The following is a 14975-nucleotide window of genomic DNA, read 5'->3' as shown; positions in this document are numbered from 1 at the left end:
ACATGTTGTAACCACCTGGCATTACTGTTATGAGATGAGGCAAGACTGGAAGTTCGGAGATTTCATTTTAAATTTGTTAATTATGTACAAAATCTGGGTCGGAGTAAGTAAACTGCTGCATCCTATTGGAGCATGTGACCAGCTTTGACACATGTTTTATCAAGACAAATATGTTTGTTTGACTTTGATCTAATACCATTTTCAAACTTTAAACTTCAGATATAATGACAAAACAATTATCACTTCAATGTTTTTTCCCAAGCTGTTGCAAAAGCATTCACAAAACTTTTCATTTTCTCTATGTTCTGCACTGTGGGACAAACTACGCCTAAAATCAAGCACGTTTGTTGCTTCCTGCTCGATTATCTAAACACAGTGTAAGTGTTGTAGTGTATACTGTGCACAGTGGGGCACAGAGAAGCTAACACTGTGTGAATGTTAATTGTTAACCACACACACTGCAAGCTCTTTGTCCTGGATAATGCTAAGAAATGATACCTTCCAGCAAAGCATTTTATTGGTAATTTAGACTTTTATTATTAATTATTATTCTGACATACTGTAAATCGTTATGATATATTTTACATTAAAGTATTAAAGTACACATCTGTAATTTACATGAAGACAGGAGTGTGTCTTGAGAGCAGAAAGGCATAAATCAATGCTTTTCCTGCAGGTATAACTTTGTTTATATCTGTGTTTATTTGCCCAGAGAATCACAGAGTGGAAATAATAGTTTACCTTCCTTTTTATTGAGCGCACATGTGCTGTTCGCTGTGAATATGAGGCTGTTGAAAAGCCACACCTGCTCCTGTGGCAACGGCAGGCAGCCCAGTCAGTCCTATCTCTCTGTTTCTCTCCTGCACTCACACACATACGGTTGCATGCATGTACGCACACACAAACACAAGTGCACACGCACGCACACACAGTAGTGCAGGCACAAATGGTTACCTGTTCCCTGCTGCAGACAAAGGCAGCCTTTATGTGCGTACCTGGGCCAGGCTGCCCTGAGCACAGGACACCTGAGAGGGTGTGGGAACTGCTTATACTGATCCACTCATATAGTGCAGCCACTGAGCCATATAAACACATCCAGACCACTGTGGCATAATGACACAAGTTTATTAGTGTCTGTGTATGATTACTGCCTGGTTAAAGTGTAATCCTGCTAGTATTAACCAAACTTTACTCACCTCTACCTGCAGGCTGTCATATCAGATTAAATATGAATTATTGTCAAGAAAAACTTGATCTAGGGTTCTGTAATGATCTTTTAATACTATCTTAATGAATGAATATTCACATAATCTGCCATCAACATCCAGGGCATTATAAATCAACACGCTCTTAGCAGAAAATTAGTTATCTGCTCATTTGATCAAGAAACCTCAAAGATCCCAAAAACTGACAATAAGCCTCAGCAACACATTTATCAAGACATGAAAGCATCCGATTACACATACTGCACATTCCTCACGCCGATACAATTATATCGCGCTGTTAAAATTTCAATTCCAAAGACGTGTAATTTCCCTTGTCATAGCAGGGTGTTATTTGTGACTGTTATGGACTTTGCTGCCAGTGTTCCCCCTGTAATTTCACTAGGCTGCTCTAAGACGCCATGTCTGCGTGCAGCAGTTAATGAATGGCACGCTGGCATGCCTTTAATGCCGGCAGCCGAACGCAGAGCATTTTTAATTGTGATATTTTTCATCTTGAAGGCCTCACAATAATCCTTTAATGGAGTGTAAAACATAAATATGAGCATAAATCCATAGCTGATTCAGCTTCATGACGGAGCCAAAATGTTGTGTAATGGCGTAATTAAAGTTTGTTTGATGTTTGCCATGGGGGAGATAGGAGTGTTAAGACAAATGGATTCACTGTTGGAGCTGTTTGTGGTTCATGGAGGTGAAGAAATACATTTCAGCACTGTTTACTTTTCTAATGTTAGGGAGGGGGTGGTAACGCTGCTCAGTATGGAACAAGTGACTGTTTCAGAGACAGAAAATGATCAACTAATACGCTGTGTGTGGATGTGGGTTTTACGTCAATAAAGTACTCAACAAATTCTCATCTGTTTGCAAGATAAGACTTTGAACAGCAATCTACTTTGTTTTTCTCATTGTGATCCTGCATCCTGATTAGTTACGACTTTAAAGTTAAAAAAGTTCCACTTTGCTTACAAGTTGTCCGACCTGAACAACAGAATAGGTTGTGTGTCAGTCAGTACCACCCATTTCGACACGTATCTACTTACAAAGGGTAGGTTTAGGACAAAAAACTTCCCGGTAAGGCGTTATAAAAGACAGATTAAACAGTAAATAAATGTATGTAAATGCTGGAAGTGAAGTAGTTACAACGGTCACGTGACTACTGCAAGTTACGTAAAAAAAAACGTAAGTTAGGTCCAAAAATGTGATCCACGTAACTTAAGTTAAAAATAATTTTCTTTTGCTTTCACACGGGACGCAAACCCCGCTCTCCTGGTGAATGTCCACCGTTCAGTTCGACCGATCCACCACCCCTCCTACCATAAGTGTAAATCTGCCACTTTAACTCCGCTACGCCATAAATCATTACTACGTCAGGACGATGGTGGTGGTGAAATACATAAATATAGCTTGTATTTCGCCACCTGTACACATGACCTATATTCACATTTTTCAGGGGAGAACAGGCTGACTTTGCACATGAGCAATTCAATCTCAACATTTTCAGACATAATAGTCCAACCTGTACTAAGGGAGAACTTCTAGTTTGCCATTTTTTCTATATTTGATTCTATGATGAGCAGTTTTATGGATTGTAGGTATATTCGCTAAAGCCGCTTGCTTTGACTCTTTGAAGAAACAAATTGTAGGTTAAATAAAGTTCAGATTCTGCATGAAGTAATCATTGTAAGACAATACTTAGTGATATTTGAATTTATGTGAATGTTTCTCTAAAGCTGCTTCTTCAACCACTGCTGCTTAAAGTCCCTATTTGCTTCAGCGAGACAACAACATATCATTCAAATACCAACACGAACCTTAACAACATGACATCACAAGCTGGGTATATGATTGGCACACTTTTCAAATCATCAGGTCATGGTTTTCAGTTTTGTTTAGTGAACAAACTCAGAACATATTGGGGTTTATTTTTAAGTTATTCTGACATACACTCTGGCATTCTGCGGCTGTAAAGACTCACTTGAGCACTAAATGTGTATTAATCCGCAGCTGAAAATAGTCCCCCAAAAAACGCTAAACTTACCCCTTTTTTAGTTACATTTGCTAAACACTACAGCAGCCAGCTCTTCTGGGTGTAATTTAGTCTTTTTTATGAATGGAAACTATATATATGTGACACTTTTTAAAAGATTTATGTGTTGAGTAGGAAGCAGAAAGCCACAGGGCTCAGTGCCACAGACATGATAGTGAAGTCAGACACTACAGAGAGATAAGAAAATACTTTACTAAAAATACTGAACGTTGCCAACCTTATCGTGCCAAAACTGTGAAAACACATATTGACTGATTGATGTTTTCTTCCTCAAGACGTCACGGATTGGCACAGATTGTACATGAACTCAGACACAGATCTGGTGAAAGTGCTTTTTGTTACTCCGGTCGTGCTTTCTGGAGCAAAGTTTGCTGATGTGCTCTGACACAGACTCTCAGTGGATGTTTACCCGGCTAAAGCTAAGCTTGTGAGACTAAGTCAGGGTTTGTCTGGACAGATACGCTGTTTAAAAAAATCGCTGCTCATCCTCTCGTGTGATATGGCACAAAATGAATGCCAAAATCTGAGTTTCAAGTCTTTTCCAACTTCCGTATTTAATTTCCAGCTGCTCAAACATGGATGTTGCTTATTGGATTTGGATGTCCGTTACCTGGTAACAGCTGGTTTTTCAACAGGAAAAAAGCTGTTGAATTCTGACATCTTTCTAAATCTCTCCAGTGAAAATATTTCTCTCTAAGCGGCATGTGTTACTGCTCTGAAAAAAGCCTTTAATAACCCATTTAACCTATTTTAGCCAGCAACAGGTTATGGTTATTTTTTATTTGCTTTCAAAGAGGTTTTATTCTATTTCATTTTATCTGAGATATAGCCGAGAATAAACAGACATCATTATACTTCCAAGTTGGCAGCAGCACCATGCTGTGCAGTTCAATATTAACTGATAATATTTTTACACATCTCAACGGGTGAAGTCCACACAGTCAGCAGGGGGGATTAAACTCGGTAGATTGTGACATTGCGGTTGGCATGGAAAGGTCGAGACTTTGCCGCCTCTTCTCCCATTCAATTGGGACACTGAATTTCTTCAGGACACATGGACCTGCACTCATTTTAAATGGAAACCGTGCACCAGATGCAACACATTAGAGGTGGTGGTGAAAAAATCGATACAGCATAGTATCATGATATTTTATATGGCAATATTATATCCATTCATGTCCGCCAAGTATCGATATTTAGCGTTCCGATGGCCAGTGGGCCGTTAGTATTTTGCCATTTTGTTGGGTTTTTTTGGAGGCCACTTTTAGGAATAAACTGGAGATACTGGTATCATATGAAACAAGAAGATCATGTGGGTCGGGAAGTTGTCGAAATAATGCTGCAAAGTCAGGCGTTTTTTTATGTTTCATACAAAAAAAATTCAGAGCAGTAAAGCTTAAAGTTGAGGGAAGTTTGAGAAAATGCTGCAGTTGTTGTCGTCCATACATGTTTGATATCAGTTAAGTTCAGTTTGACTGAATACTTTGTTGGTTAGTCTGTGGGTTTGACTCTCATTGTGGAGAAATAAAAAGACTGACGTGAGATGAATAGACTGAGAATTTTCTCTTATTTGACAAAAAAAATATTGATTGTATTTACTTTTGGGGACACAAAATGCAGTTAAACAGTTAAAATCACAATAATATCACATCGTGCCTCAAGTATTGGGATAAAATCGTATCGTGGGGCCTATGGTGATGCCCACCTCTAGTACCCGATTGGTAAGGGTATTGGCAGATACTTAAGGTTGACGTATCGGTATCAGACCTGAAAAAGTGGTATTGTGCCATCCCTATACCAAAGCACTTATTTTTCCAGTAGTTTGTGTGGTGATATACATAAAGTGGTGACACCAGGTGACAGGTGCAGCCAATCAGAGCTTTGTATGCCAGATTAAGAATGAGGGAACTTCATCTTTTTGTGACAGAGACAGAAAAGAAGTTGCATGGAGATCAGAAGTTGTTGTAAGTTCATTTATAGTGTTGAAGTACCAACTGGTCACAGAGGGAAGTCCCTAAAAATCACAATGGAGGATTATTGTTACTGTAATGTTTGCAGTGTTAGGTATGGCCTGAAATCTGGATTTCTAACAAACTTATATTTGATCTAACTCTGATCAGACGGTAGAAGCTTCAGTCTTCAGACACACACAGTCTCTCTCCACGAGCGTCAGCCCCGTGTGTTTGGTCAGACAGACTGGAGTGTCCTGACAGTGTGGTGTGACCAGCTCATGTGTGTGTGTGAGATCGCAGTTTAACTCGGTCACATTGGACCACTAATTGCCAGGCAGGAGACTAAAGAGCCCAACATTGTCTGCTGAGACAAGACATGACATCATTTAGCGTCACTTCTGGGAAAACCACCCTCACAAACCCTCTTCTGTGTTTTTGTAAAATGTTCTATCAAGGCTTGGAGACTGATGAGAGACATGCCAACATGAACTTTTCTTTCAACTTTTAAACTGGATTAAAAAGTGTAAACAGTGCAGTGAATTAGTGTTTGTGTAACTCAGTTTTGCTGAGTTGTTGCAGGTTTAAAACAAAAAACACATCTTTTTGCTGGTTTTCCAGCCCACTATTTTTTTTGCAAATTATGACGTGTTGACGTAAAAACAATTAAGGGCGACTGGGAACTTGTTGATAAAATTCAGACATTATGCAACAGGTTTTTTAATGCTTGTTTGAGGCAGTCAGAGTTTTGTTGTCCATAAATGCTGTGGTTAACCCTCCTGTTATGTTCGTTTCTCAGGAACAGCAATGTTTGTGGGTCAGTTTAACCCGGGGCATGTTTAATTATCCGAAAGTGTCAGAAACCAAAAAATCACAATAAACATTGTTTATACTTCATTATTAACTCATTACTAACAATTTCAATCAATATTTAGTGCAATTTACCTCTAAACAGATCATGGTTCAATGAGGATAATTCACTCCTTTTTCATAAAAAAATGCACGTTAAAACTTTGTTTTTATGCACATTGGAAAGACCGTCATATAAAATACAATGGTTTTACATGACATTGAGTTATTGAAAAAAAATTGTTTACATTTTTTTTATTTATTTATGGAGTGAGATGATAAATTAACCTGAGTCACATCTTCTGTTCAGGGTCAGATTGACCATTGAACAGTATCTATGTAATAAAAACATGCAAATATGTGAAATGAACCATTTTCATTTTATATGTTGATTACACATATTAAGAAGTTTCATCCTGAAAAAATAATGGTTTTTTTTTAGATTTTTAAACTTTAAAATGGGACAATTTGACCGGCAACATAACAGGAGGGTCAGGCATATTCTGAAAATGTGTCTCCCATGTGTCTCCTGTTATGTTTAGATAATTATTAGTTGCCACATGATTTGCCTCTGCCCAGCTGCAAGGTTATAATAGTTTTGGATTTTTCATTAGTTTTAGTTTTAATTTCGTTGTGAAACTTTGTTTTCAAATTCAGTTAGTTTTAGAGTGAGTTTACTAGTTTTTAGTAGTTTTTAGTAGTTTTTTTGGACAATGCTTAGTTTTAGTTTAGTTTTTATTAGTTTCTCTTCGAGTGACAAGCTAATGTTTTTGTAGGCAATCAACTCACATAGTTGTGTAACATCCCAGTCTCAATAAACAGATTTACCAATGTGTTCCTGCATGTTCACTAACCAGCAGCTATTTAAATAAATAGATTTTATATCAACCAAAAAAGTGTATGTATGAAAAAAGTTGACAGAGACAAAAACGAAGGACATCTTCACTGTAATTTTAGTTTGTTATAGTTAGTTTTGTAACCACACAAAACAGTTTCAGTTAGTTATCGTTTTTTTAAAAAGCTCTCGTTTTTATTATTATTTCAGTTAACAGAAATATCTTTTTAATTCCAGTTTTGGTCATTTTGTTACTTTTCGTTAACTATAACAACCTTGCCCTGCTGATGGAAATACATTGAGTTTCTTTTTTGCGCAACATTTCCAATGCACCGCTCACACACCTGGATGTAAAGCCAGCTAGTGTCTTCTTGGTATTTTAATGGGCTTCATCTAAATCTCTCAATCAAAACAAACTCAGTGAGACTTGAATTCCAATCAGCAAAAGCGCACCAGATGTCAAGTTGACGCTCTAAGCTGCATTTTTTGGGGGGAAGAACAGACGTCTGAATGGTGTGAGAACGGTGGAGTGAATTCAGGTCAGGGAGTTTCTTGGTATTCGTTCCTCTTCTAGCCTCCACCCACTGAGACAGGTGAGCAGCCCGGAGGCAACAGAGGAGGTGGGTGGTGGGGGGCGGAGGTAGGTGGGAGGGGTTTACCCAAATGTTTACACATGGTGTGGGTCCTCCTAATCCGCCTCTGTAGCCTCAGGGAACTTACCCACGACCTTCGGAGACGCTGTGAAGATGCAACTGACAACCTGACTTACAATCACACAAAGCTATGACACACAAACACACACCTGAATGTGAGCGTGTGTGTGTTTGAGACGCAATCTGTCTTTTGATTGAAAGCGACAAGACGTGGAGAGGCCTTCCCTGACCCTGTCTGACCCGGTGGGATTCCCCGCTAACTGAAACGGACAAACAACATTTAAAAGTGAAAAAAATGGCGACCATTTCACATGTAAACGGTAAGACTTCTGGACCTTTAACCTCCCCCTCCTCCTCCCTGCCGCTTCACTCCACTTTACCATAACAACTGCAGTCATATAAGCTGACACTCAGGAGACACGGATAGTAAAGACACAAAGGAGCTTTTGACAAACTTATGGAAATAACCCGATCTAATTATGGTGCTTTGTCATAAGTCGCAAAAAGCTAGCAAGTGGATGGAGGGCCAACGATCCAACACGCAGTAAATCCACAAAATCTCATAATCATTACCTTGTGACAGGCCATGGTTATCTGTGTGCCATGAGACTCTAAGAAAAGGAGTGCTGATTTAGGATGTTTGGTCAGGTGACATGTGAAAAATTAAATGGTACACATTAAAAATCCATCTTGAAGACTGTTGGCTTACTGAACTGTATGTGCAAAAAGATACGACTCCATGTTCCAAAATGTAGTTTCATAACTATCTTATGTTTTATACAGCTATTAACAACAATTTCTCCAATAACAAACATCTCACTATAGATTACATGTGACACTTTAATGTCTGCAACTAATGTATTATGTTCATTATCTTATCATCTGTGGATTGAAAATGTGATTTTGATGACTTGTTTGGTCTATAAAATGTCAGAAAGTAGTTAAAAAATACCTGTAACATATTCACAAATTACCTTTCCAACAGTCTGAAACCCAAAGATATTTAATTTACAAAAATACAGTCAAAAAAATATTAGACAACCCTTGTTTTCTTCAATATATTGTTCATCTTAATGCCTGGTACAACTAAAGGTACATTTGTTTGGACAATTATAGCATATAATGATAATGATCATAAGAGTTAAATTTAAGAGCTGGTATCTAGTCATTTTCCATGGTTTTTTGATAACAATTTAGGTTATTATCAAGATAACCATGGAAAATGTCTAGATATCAGCTCTTCAATCAAACTCTTCTACTTATATTTGTCCAAACAAATGTACCTTTAGTTGTACCAGGCATTAAAATTAACAGGAAATTGAATAAAAAGGGTGGTTTTATAATTTTTTCCATGACTGTACGTCTTAGACAGTCCTCCGCTGCCAACTTGCCCCAAGTTTAAATGACGGATGTCACACTTGGGGCGGATGGTTCAAACAAGCGGCAGACTTAACAACACTTAACAAAAGTAAATTCATTTTTATGTAACTTACACTAGCGCTCAAAAGTTTGGTGTCACTTAGAAATGTCCTTATTTTTTAAAGAAAAGAACAATATTTATACATTTAAATAACAGACACGCGGTCTAGACATTGTTAATGTGGTAAATGACTATTAAAGCTGGAAACGGCTGATTTTCTTATGAAACATCTATTATATATTGTCAGCAACCATCGCTCCTGTGTTCCAGTGGCACATTGTATTAATCCACGTTTATAGTGTTGAAAGGCTGATTGATCATTAAAACACCTGAGCATAATGTTAGCACAGCTGGAAACTGTTTTGTGTTGATTTAAGAAGCAATAAATGATCCTTCCTCAGGCTGGTTGAATATCTAGAGGTAAGCAGAGGAATTTGGAGATTTGTACAGGTTAAAGTTATTATTTCTACCCTTGTCAATGTCTTCACTATATTTTTTGATTCATTCTGTAACTCATTTCATGAAAAAAAAAAAAAAACTGTTTGTTTTCATGGACAACAAGACATTTTCTGGGTGACCCCAAACTTTTGAGCACTCGTGTACGTTTTTTATGTAATTTCCGTGGCTCACATCACCCTGATAACTACTTCACTTCCGGCGTTAATGTGCATTTATTTATTGTTTAAACTGTCTTTTATAACACCTTACCAGGAAGTATTTTTGCCCTAGACCTAGGTCAGTGGTTTTGTAGCCTAAATTCACCAAAACTGCAATTTTTCTTACTACCGTGAACCATAGGTGTATGAATTTGTGCTATTTTGAGAACGCTCTGGTGCACTGTGAGCCGCGAAACGCTCATTTTGACAAACGCTCATATGTGTCGAGATCTTGTTGTCAGAACACTGTAGTTTCACCACATAATTACAAAGCTGAGTGTAAGTGAAGCCGGATTCTCTCTTTTCCTACGTCCTCATTAAGTCTCCTTCACTTCTTTCCTTGACCTCATAGTGTTTTCCGCACAGGTGAAGAGATATTAGGAGATATAGATAGGAGATATTTTTTATACTATTAGACTGCAGCCTTTGTCTTTTTACAGGACTTGTTGAATATAAAATATCACCAACCTTATCCTTTAAAAGTCGTTTGTACATAAAAAAAAAAAGCGCCAGGCCTTATCCTTTAATCCATTCTCAAAGTTCCTGGTGAATCATTTCCTTTTTGATCGGCCAATTGTTTCAGCACTGGAAGCTTTGTAGGAATCTGAGTAACATCAAAAGAAGGTGTGCCATTCATGTATCTGCTGTAGTTTCTTTCCAGGCTTTATTTTTCTGGTTTAAATATATTTGAAAAGAGGCGGTGGCTGCGTTTGCTGTACTCAAACTGTCAATCACAGCACTTTGATTCCAATCTGATCCTTTGCCACTGAGCTCTTGAGAGGCTGACCTACTTTACAACAAATTGCTGATGCATCTTCTGCATTCATCTGCTCCTGTGTTTACTTGCGCTCCCTTTTCTCTGTTTTCTATCTCTCTGCTCCACTTTTTTTCCCAGCTGAACACCAGCAGTTTCTCCTCACACCCCCTCCTCCTCCCTACTTCTTGCTTTTATTATCTGGACAGGTATGGACAAGCCGTCCACCGGGCTGCTTGTTGTTTTGAAACGTGATCGGGTAAAAGTGGAACACCACTAACGAGCTGACCATCCAGAAACGATTCTAGTATAGCCCAGAGCTAGAGCTATAAAGTATTCAAAACTAAATACCAGCAGCGTCGTCGGGATTGAAAGACATGAATTTGAAGAAAGATAAACGCCCTAGAAGACGCTGAAAGAGATGCATCGCTGCTTCTTTTTCTTGAGCGCAAGCAGACGAGCAAAGAGGCACAAACACTTTAGTCAAGAAGCAACGTCTCCTGAGCCAGAAAAGTGTTATCTCCCATAACGTGAAACACACACTCATTGGCCAAGTGAAATAACCTGAGGGCTACAGTGCTAGACAGGTGTGCAGCACATATGGCCTCTGGGCTCGAGTTTCTGTCTGCTTTAACCTTCATGCATGGGCCAAATATTCCCTGTCATGCAGATTAACTAATACATGGCAGCTCCTGTGCACTGCTGCCTTGAAAGTTAATGCTTACAGCTCTTTGTTTGCCTTAGAAAATCAGCTTTTCTGTGCACAAATCAAAGCCATCACATTTCTGCATTATTATTATCCACAGGGCCGGGCTCAGTAGGTGGTCTCTTTTATAGTCCAGGTTTGAAGACAAGTTCATTTTCAATTTCATAGGCGCTCAACCGCCCCAGATGAGACCCTCCGACACACAGAGGAGACACTTTTCCAGATTCCCTGGATGACTCGGCAAGCTCATTCCTCTGAAATTGACCAGTAAAAAGGCAGGAGACAAACAAAGAAGCTCAACTGTACACGTGCAGGGGCAAGGGCTGTTATTATGGGTTATTAAGGCTGCTGCTATTTAGGCCACAAGCCAAAAAAGCTGGAAAGTGACAGGGCCTCCCTAAAATATTGGTGTCACAGATGTTTAAAAGGGCAGGTTGTTCTGCGTCATTGATAATGGTTTTAGCCTAGTTTTAAACCGATAGCATTCAACCACAGTAAAACAGACCTATGTGATATATTTTGTTGACTTGTGTACTTACATGATAATGTTTCCAAAAATGTTAAAATCCTGAGAAATCCATTATTTATGACAGTTAAAAGTCTGTCATATAATAGCCAGCTAATGACATCTTATAACCTTTGCACATGCTTCAGCACTATGGTTTTTTGCCAGCAGTCATAAATCCACCTAGTAACCAGTTTTCAGTCACATTTTTATGACTGACTATTTTTTTTTAGATCTTAATTGGTTTTAGAGTAAAATTTTAACCAGATAAAGGATTTAAGTCATCAGATGTCTGGGTATTAAGTTCAGCAGCAGTCAACCTGACAATGGTGCTCTAACAATAAACTTTATGTTTTGTTTTGTAACATTGAACTGTTTCGGATACAAACATTTTTCCTGGGTCCAGACAAATCTATTCAAATAAGCCACACCCATTTGCGTCTATATCGTTCGTCTGTTGTTTTGAATTGTATCCAAATAAACATTTTTTTTTACTTTCCCTACAAATTCGGAGCAATAATTAACGAATTTGGTCCAGGTCCTCTGAAAGGAGTTTTTGGATTTTTAATGTTCCATACAGTTTTGCTATAGCTGGCCTTCAACGATTGCTGAAATGCTGTGGGCAGGGTTATTACAATCAGCTTGAAATGTGCATACGCTCTAAACAGTAATGCCCCGAACAGGCATTGCACTAGTGTATTTAGGCTGAGAGACCCCAAGTCACAGAAAATGACAAACAGATCAGCACAAAACCCAGCAGAGTAGAGACAGTCACGTTCAGGTTGGCCGCTAAGTGTGTGCACGTGAATGTAAACACCATACTGAGCGCAGGTAGCACTTGCATGCAAGGATAGATGGAGGAGGTTTCGGGTTGAAGGAGGGTGAGGTGTAGCATCCTGGAACGTTTCCACACACACACACACACACACACACACACACACACAGAGACAACCACTGTCTGTCTGTCTGAGTGGCAGGTGATGGGGCAGGTGCTCTCCAGACATACAGTTGTGGGGAGGGAGGAAGTGGGAAGAGGGTAGGAGGGGCGCAGCGGTGGGCTGAGTTATAAATCTGTGTGTGATATGAGCTGAGGGAAATCACACATACAGCAGTTTGCTCACAGGCTACAAATTCTGTTTTTCCCTCCATTGTGTTGACTATTCAAACAAAACATTATCAGAAGTCTGCCATCATGCAGGGGATCTCCAGCCTGTAATAAAGTGCAGTAAAACAGTTCAAGGTCCTGATTTATGCTTTGTGCTGGTGCACGTCTGCCCAATGTGCAGGTGCTGCGTTCCAGTCCAGACATACCGTGGTAAATCAGATAATCCAGAAAACACCCACAGCCATCTATTTGTGCTCCAGCCAAAATATGTACCTCCAGACTATCCATACACACAGCAGCAGCAGTCAGCTCTCATGACGATACACTTAGTCATCAGGACGGCAGACAGGGAAGGCAGCCATCACCTCAGCTTGCCCTCTCACTGCTCAAAAAAGTCTGGTGTGTTTCACATATGGGTCATAATTAAAATTACAACCTGGCTGCTGAATGTCATAACTCCATTGTTGTTTATCTCTAATGAAGCCGTGTAAACAAGCTGTTGGAGGCTCCACATGAGTGAGCAAACAGGGTCAAAGGAAACCCAAACAACTGTGCACGGCCTCTGGCAAATGCACATAAACACTTTGTTGAAGAGCACAAACTGAGGCTCTGTTTTTGCCTGAAGCTAAAGCCAGAGAAAGTGTTTAAATCTAAAATGTCCTACGAAGGCAGGACTGTGAAGTTTTCAGCCATGTACAGTTTTTTAACAACCCCTCATCCAACATACTCCAGACATGCACTTACCTGCCCCGCTCTGCAACAACTCATTGCTGCACTGTAGCCATCACATTCAAGGCTCACCTCAATCTGCACTGCCTAGGGAGCTGCTGGAAACATTATCGATGCAAGCAGCGACTCCTTCCAAGAGAATAAATGAATAGTGAAGCTACTGTAATGATCCCACTGGCAGGACCTGTGCATCTGCTTGTGGTTGTGGAGATTTGGCAACTTTTGCATTGCATGTGAGTTGCATTGGAAAGTGAAAACAATGTCAGATTTCACATTTTAATCCTGTACGCCACAGCAATGCACATGCATGTATTACAATAATATATCTAAACAGTCGGTTTTGCTAGTTTAAACTAAACAATATCCAAGCAAACAGAGTCTCATACCCACGTTGTTCCTTGCACCTTATATAGAAATAGTATTTATTTTAGAGTATATGCTGTTGGATAAATGCAATGCACCTGACAAGCTGCACAGCACTACTTTCTCACAAGTGCACCACACAAAGCAGAGCATGCACTCTCAGGCAAATAACACATCTCAACTTTCACTCAAAAAATCTCCAACATGGAGCAAAAAAAAAACAAAAAACACCAGGGAATGTGAGTGCATTTCTCTGCTTTGCTCATTTAAGAGTTTTCAGTACTGTACCTCATTGGTGTTAGCAGTCTAGTGTGTGTGCTGGACTGTAGCCAGCAGCTGTGTGTGAATCCATGCCATCCCAGGGTCAGGCTGAACCACTCTGCTATCCATTGCTGCCTTGTGTTCCTCCGGGCTTCTCTCTCTCGCTCCCTCTCCACTTCTCCTCTCTCAGTTTCTTTTTACAAACTCAGCTCAGACTTTTTTCCAAATCTGTGCTCTTCTGCCTGGTTTCTTGTCCTTGTTCGCCGCCTCCTCGGGAGAAAACAAAAACAGGTTGAAAAAACAGCCACCACTTGCTGCTCTGAGCTACTTACAATGCAGATCCCTTCTCTAAGCTCCTCTGCTCTCCCTTCCCTCTCGCTCCTTTTCCCTCCCTCCCTCTCTCTCTCTTTCTCTGCTACTGTTGGGGAAGTGCTCTCTCATTTTCTCTCATTCTCCTCCCCCTCTCTCTCGCCCTTCCTCTAACTCTAATAGTTATTTAGTGTCTCATTTCAGCACCTGCTTTGAGACAGATAGAGACAGAGAGGAGGGAGCAGACACACTTGGAGAGAAAAATGTTGCTACTTGGTCCACTTTATCAGTGTATGGATTGTGTTGTTGTGTTGCATGTACTGTTATTTAAATGTGCACAGAGCAAAAAATGAACATGCAAAAGTGCATGTTTACATGCTCGTCTTTGTGCATCTATGTTTATTTGCATCAGTGTGTGTGCAGATGCAACATTAGAAATGCCTGTGTGTGTGTGTGTGTGTGCCTTCATGCAGCTTTCACTAAAAGTCAAACTGTGAGTTGGTGACAGAACGGCAGGCTCGAGCTCTCTCATCTGTGCACCCCGCTTGCTGCTGTATCAACTATGTTCACTAATCAAACATGAAAAGAATGGTGCTGGTGGGGGGGTGGGG

The 14975-nt window shown here is 39.7% G+C and overlaps 1 protein-coding gene across 1 annotated transcript in view; it reads right to left on the bottom strand.

Moving 5' to 3' along the window:
- The window catches only part of arhgef19 (Rho guanine nucleotide exchange factor (GEF) 19), a 32505-nt gene extending 18131 nt beyond the window's left edge, over positions 1–14374 (bottom strand). Inside the window, exon 1 of the mRNA XM_059333600.1 lies at positions 14083–14374. The gene's annotated coding sequence lies outside the window, so the exon portion shown is untranslated. The remainder of the gene's footprint in view (positions 1–14082) is intronic.
- Between the last annotated feature and the right edge of the window lie 601 nt (positions 14375–14975).

Source organism: Centropristis striata, chromosome 5, assembly GCF_030273125.1.
Source record: "Centropristis striata isolate RG_2023a ecotype Rhode Island chromosome 5, C.striata_1.0, whole genome shotgun sequence".
NCBI lineage: Eukaryota > Metazoa > Chordata > Actinopteri > Perciformes > Serranidae > Centropristis > Centropristis striata.
Note: the sequence above shows the minus strand (reverse complement) of the source record. Positions and strands in the feature narration are given on the sequence as shown.